This window comes from Octopus sinensis, linkage group LG20, assembly GCF_006345805.1.
Source record: "Octopus sinensis linkage group LG20, ASM634580v1, whole genome shotgun sequence".
Classification (NCBI taxonomy): Eukaryota; Metazoa; Mollusca; class Cephalopoda; order Octopoda; family Octopodidae; genus Octopus; species Octopus sinensis.
This window is the reverse complement of record NC_043016.1, coordinates 15,858,369-15,864,368: the sequence shown is the minus strand read 5'-3', so window position 1 is coordinate 15,864,368 and position 6,000 is coordinate 15,858,369. Positions and strand designations below refer to the sequence as shown.

The following is a 6,000-nucleotide window of genomic DNA, read 5'->3' as shown; positions in this document are numbered from 1 at the left end:
TCCTCTCTACATATCCTATTCTCTCTCTCTCTTCATATGCCTTGCTTATAAATGCTGGCAGTTGTAAATCTCCATTCCCAAGTCTGAAGGTTCGTGATTTCCTTATCAAAGTTTCATGTTCTTAACAACAGCTTGATGATGGTAAAGTTATTTTAATAAATTCTTTGTTATTTTCAAAATTAACTGAAATCATTTTCAGTGAATTTCAAGAGAAATCATCATCATCATCATCATCATTCAATGTCCATCTTCCATGCATGCTTGGGTGGGATGATTGACAGGAGCCGGCCAGGTGGAAAAACTAGCCTAGGCTACTGTGTCTGTTTTGACAGGGATTTAACGAATGGTTGCCCTTCCTAACACCAACCTCTCTGCAGAGTGGACTCTGTGCTTTTTACGTGACACTAGCAGAGGCGATGTTAGTTTTGGCAAAATGTTTACAGCTAGAGATGCCCTTCCAGATGCCGACCACATTACAGTGTGGACTGGATGCTTTTAACACGGCACCAGCACTGACAGGGTAACCAAGTAATTCACAAGACAAGGAATTATGAGAGGGGCAGGGGCATTTGAGGAGGGGAACTTGTGTCAGAGGATGAAAGGTTAGAGTGTGACAGAGAGACAGAAGCAGGTGTCTTGCTACAGAGGAGATGCATGGTTACCCATTGAGATAATGAGAGAGAGAGGTACAAGAAAGAGATCAGAAACAGGTGTGCAGATGTAAAGGTGATACTTGGTTACCTGGTCAGAGAGAGTAGGAAACAACAAAGGTGAAAGAGAGATGGTGTAGTGCCAAGGTATACTCACAAGTAACAAGAATATGAGTGTGGAACCTGGTCAGAAAAATAGGGTGTGAGGAACAGTGATACAGTGAGCAGGGCAGTGAGGGCAAGAAAAGGGATTGGAAAACAATCGTGATTTATGCAAAGGAAACGCGAGGAAGAGAAAGATGCAGTTAGAAGAGGAGTTGTAGTTTGATTTCTTTGGGTAGAGTGGGTGGAACACAACTCATCTAGCACTCAGCTTCATGGACATGTCTTCTCTAAAACATCTCGGTCCACTATCATTTCCTCCATGAGCCCCTACATTCTAAGATCAGTCCTCACCACTTCATCCCTTGCCTTCCTGGGTCTTCCTCTTCCACAGGTGCCATCCACTTTCAGTGACCAGCACTTCTGTATACAGCCGTCTTCATCACATTTCCATCCAACACATTCTCCTCTCCTGCAGACCCCATTTAACCCCTCTTATGCCTAACTTTTCTCTCAACACAGTTGTACTTTGTCATACATGCACACTGATGTTGCAAATCCAGTGGAGCATACTACCTTCATTGCTCTCCAGCCTACGCATGTCCTCTGCAGTCAGAGCCCATGTCTCACACAAGCATCATACAATCTACCTTATACTCTGAGAGAGGGAGAGTCCTTTTGCTGCCAACAGAGGTAGTAGTTCTCTGAACTTCCTCCATCCTATTCTTATTCTAGAAACAATACTTTCAGAGCATCCACCACCTTGGCTAATTTGTCCACCTAAATAGCAGAAACTGTCTACTACCTCAAGAGAATCTCTTGGGCATTTGAGTGAGTTTAAGTCCCTCGTGCTCTTAGTCCTTACTGTTCTTGCACATGTGCCACACACGAAAGCAACCTTATCTTCCCATAATTCCACTGCATCTTTTATGCGTCAATAGCTTACACTTGGCCACTCCTTTCCTACATATTGAACAGAGCCATTTGCCAGCCAGAATGAAAGCCTTATCTCCTTTCTTGATAAGAGCAACTTTAGTCTTAGCTTAGTTAACTTTAAGGCCCTTTGGTTCCAGGTTTTGCTCCCAAACCCGAAACTTCTTTTCCAATTCTGCTTCAGATTCTGGAATAAGAACAAGATCATCAGCATATAATTGTTCCCATGGCCATCCAGTTTAGAACTCATCTGTTATGGCCTGGAGAACTATGATGAATAAGAGTGGACTAAGAACTGATCCCTGGTGTACTCCAACTTGTATGTTAAATTCATCCTGTATTCAACGCCAACTCTCACCTTACTGACAGCATCACTGTACATGGCTTGAACCACTCTAACCAAATAAGAGAGCGGGGAACTTTGTCGAAAGCTTTCTCCAGATTGACAATGGCTTACTTTTGGCCAAATGCTTTCCTTGCTACTGTCTCACTATGAAGATGGCATCTGTGGTACTTCTTCCAGGAACAAAACAAAACTGCATCTCATCAAGTTTAATTCTATCCCTAATTAGTTGAGATATAACTCTCTCTGTAATTTTCTTGACTTTGTCTAGCAGTTTGATACCTCTGTGGTTGTTTCTATCTAAGGCATTACCTTTACCCTTGTAGCAGCTGACTATAATACTGCTACACCAGTCTTTGGGGATGATGCCTTCCTGAATAACCTGATTAACTATGCTCCCCTAAGGGTTACGGTTCCATCTATTTTTGTGCTCAGCAAATCAAATTAATAACTAACTTGAGGAAATATTTGTTTTTAACAACAAAAAATGTTGTTTTATTAATTTATTCTAATTACTTCAAATCAAGTTAAGTGAGAATTTCCCATTTATCTGTTTAGGAGTTCATCCTTCTGTAAAGCCACTTCTTCTCTCTTGCTGTTTCTTTCTTCTTTTTTTATGTTTTTTTCTTTTTTCACAAATATGATTCTTCTTATGATTGTGTAAGCTTCATTGTTACAACTGTTGTTAGTACATCAGTCAAAATGCTTTGTGGTATTTAGTCATAGATCATTATATTCTGAGTTTAAATCACACATTGCCTTTCAACCTAAAGCTGATAAAAATAATTAACAGTCAAATACTGAAGTCAATGACATCAACTAATCCTTTGCCCTAAATTTCGGGTTTTTTACCAATTCTAGAAGCAATCATTATTATTAGTAACAAATTAGCCTTAAGGTGAATAACAGAAATAATAAAGCATCAGATATTGTTTTACAGTTTTTAGTTTCATTCTTCCCAGCACTGGATTAACCATTAAGCAAAATAAGCACATTCTTAGGGCATCAAAGAAATAGTAAATGGTTTACGACACAAAAGAAATCACTTTAAACTTGCTAAAATTATATTTGGGATAAAGTTTAGAAGCAAATTAATTTTGAGGTTCTGATCAAAGACTTTGCAATTAAAAAAGAGAAAGCATTTCAAGTACAAATAAAGTGGGCGTATACAAAATAAACATCTTACTGTTAGTGTTGTTTCATTTTGAAAACTGAAACTTTATTTCATGGTTATATTTTGAATTACCTATATATGGGAGCACCAAAATCTTTTAAGTGCTTTGTACCTCTATGGGTCTTAATCCAGCCCTGATTCTTCCACATTCCAATTTTAAAATCCTTCAAGGATGATAAAAAGAAATACCAGTCTTATAATTAAGTTCCAGTCAATCAACTGGGCTCTTTTCACACAAATGTTTATATTTTTGCTCCTCTGCTGAGGCTTGATCAATTATACTTACCCAAAATTGCTGTTTATATGTATGTAACATGTTCATGAAGAAAGGCCTCTTTTTAACCCCTTTGAGACTCAGTGTTTTGGTATGTGTAGCCAAAAGGACCAAAATGCTTTGAATATGCAGCTGTGAGAACAGCTATGAGTCAAGAATGAACTCCACCAAGGACCAAATCACTCTGCCTTTTTTGTGCTACAATGAGCTGTATTTGTAGACTCTGTTCACAGAAGGTCCTAGTCATTCCACCAGACTACCATGTGGGCAAAAATTGTTGATTGGACTGAAGTTATGTTTTATACACATGATAAACTTGTGATTTCCATGTGACCAACATTGCATACACACACACACACACACACACAAACCATAAATACGAGGAGGTATGAGAGGTGAATCTATATTTATTTAACCACATGATATCCTTAAGGTTGTGGCCACTTTACAATGTTCTTTACGTAGTATTAATTTCTGAGTTGAATCATTGATGTAACTACGATGTGTTGGTGATCTGTTGAGCTAGCTTTCTTTATTTGTATTGATTTGTTGATATACAATTGAATTATATAATGCTGAGAAAGCATTAATTAATGCAGACATGTAAGCATGATTTCTTGCACACTGAAATTAATACAGCATGAAGAAGGTTGTGAAATGGTTGTAATCCCAAAGATGGCACACGGTTAAAAATGAATATTCACTTCCTATACTTCCTGAATTTTTACGGTTTATATTCTGCACACTCCACATTACTCTTCTCTATGTTGGACCATTATTATGTGGATTGATAGCCAAGAAGAGCCTTCTCTGAGAGTCACATGATTCTTTGAATCCACATTGTATTTACGAATATCTTAGAAACAAGGCACAAACTTATTGTGAAATATCGAAAAGTGAAAGAAACAGAATGGTGCAAGAGATTTAGATTTGTGTGAAATATTTGAAAATGGTGCTATATGTTTGTTTGAAATGTCAAGTTGATATATATACTTTCCGTCAGAGCTATATCGTGAAATATTACCTTTTTTTCTTTCCGTTCCATGTTAGAAATGTAGATAGTAATTCAATAAATGAAAAAAAAGAAAAGTCCGGTTCAAAAATAATTATATATAAGTAACTAATGTTAAATTATAGATAAGTACCAATGTTAAAAATCATTATTAATTATTTCAATTTTTGTCTAATGACGGAAAATATAATTAGTTCACGGTGACCCATTTATCAACAAATTGTAAACAAACATTTCCCATGCAATGTATGTTTATTAATTGAATTTCTTAATTCAATTTTGTAAAATCTAATTTTGTTTGTTTTACAATATTTTAATCATCTCATAACACATTAGTGTTCTGAGGTGTTCCTAGATCCTTGTATCATAGTGACATTGATTTGGCTGAATTTCAGCTAAAATTTTTGAATAAAGATAATTAATAAGTCTCAGGAAAATTTCAGGAAATTATTAGTTTAATGGGATTTTTTTCCCTCTTATTTCATTATATTATTTAAAATATCAAATAAATCACAATTTTTCCTGTATGTGAATGACAACAATTATAAGTTTTCCAACTAAAGCAGTGTTAGCCATTTGGGGCCTGTGAAAGTTTCCACATTATACTAATAAGGATTTAAATAATTTTTTTGAGGCTTTGTTTTACGGCCAAATGTCATTCCTGGTGCAAACTAGAATTATTATATGTGCTGTCAGTTAATAAAATTATTTAATGACATTTAAACCATTATTTGTGGAATTTAAATGAAAAGAAACATTGTTTTTTTAACCTTTTCTTTTGTTGTCTTTATCTAAAATTTTGTCACATGTGCAGTCAGCTTCTATTTTATTCTTTGTTCCTCATATATTGGGAAACATATTTTGTTTCCTTATTACTCTGTAATTGGTTTCCTTTTGCTTGCTTCTATTTTTCAAATTTCTCTCTCATCACTATGTATTATTTTATCATTGTATCAAGTCCTGTTTTGCATGCATGCAAGACAGGTATTTAGTGAACAATCTTGTAATTATTTTCCTTTTTTAATTCCAGGATTGGGTAGTGTTTTTACACCTATTTTCTTAAATGTGGCACTGAGGCCCATTTTTCATATTAATTTGAATCTTCTGTTGAATTCTTTTCCTTTTTATTTCATTGTTGTGTTTATCAGTTTCCCTTTTGAAATTTTTGCATAGATGGTCTTGTCTAATTCTTTGATTTGGGATTTTGTCTTAATTTATTGCTCTCAGCTCTAATTAATTTGCCTCTCCTTTATATAAGCCTTGTAATTATGTATGGTCAGTAATAAAGTCACAGATGAAAAAAGTTACAATTTATGGTGGCCAGTAATAAAATCACAGAAAAAAAGTCACAGTTTTGTCTAGGAAAGAAAGTCAGTTAATCAAACAAAAATATTCAAGTCAGTCGCAATTTATTAACAATTAAAGTTCCATAATTAAAGTGTCATAAACAGTTAAAGTAATGAAACAAAATATTTTCAATCAGTTATTAACTGGCAATGTATTACTTGTACA

General features: G+C 35.2%; 1 protein-coding gene across 2 annotated transcripts in view; it reads left to right on the top strand.

The window, feature by feature from the left end:
- The window catches only part of LOC115222468 (neuralized-like protein 4), a 91,096-nt gene that overhangs the window by 49,364 nt on the left and 35,732 nt on the right, over positions 1-6,000 (top strand). The gene's annotated exons all lie outside the window — the stretch shown is intronic.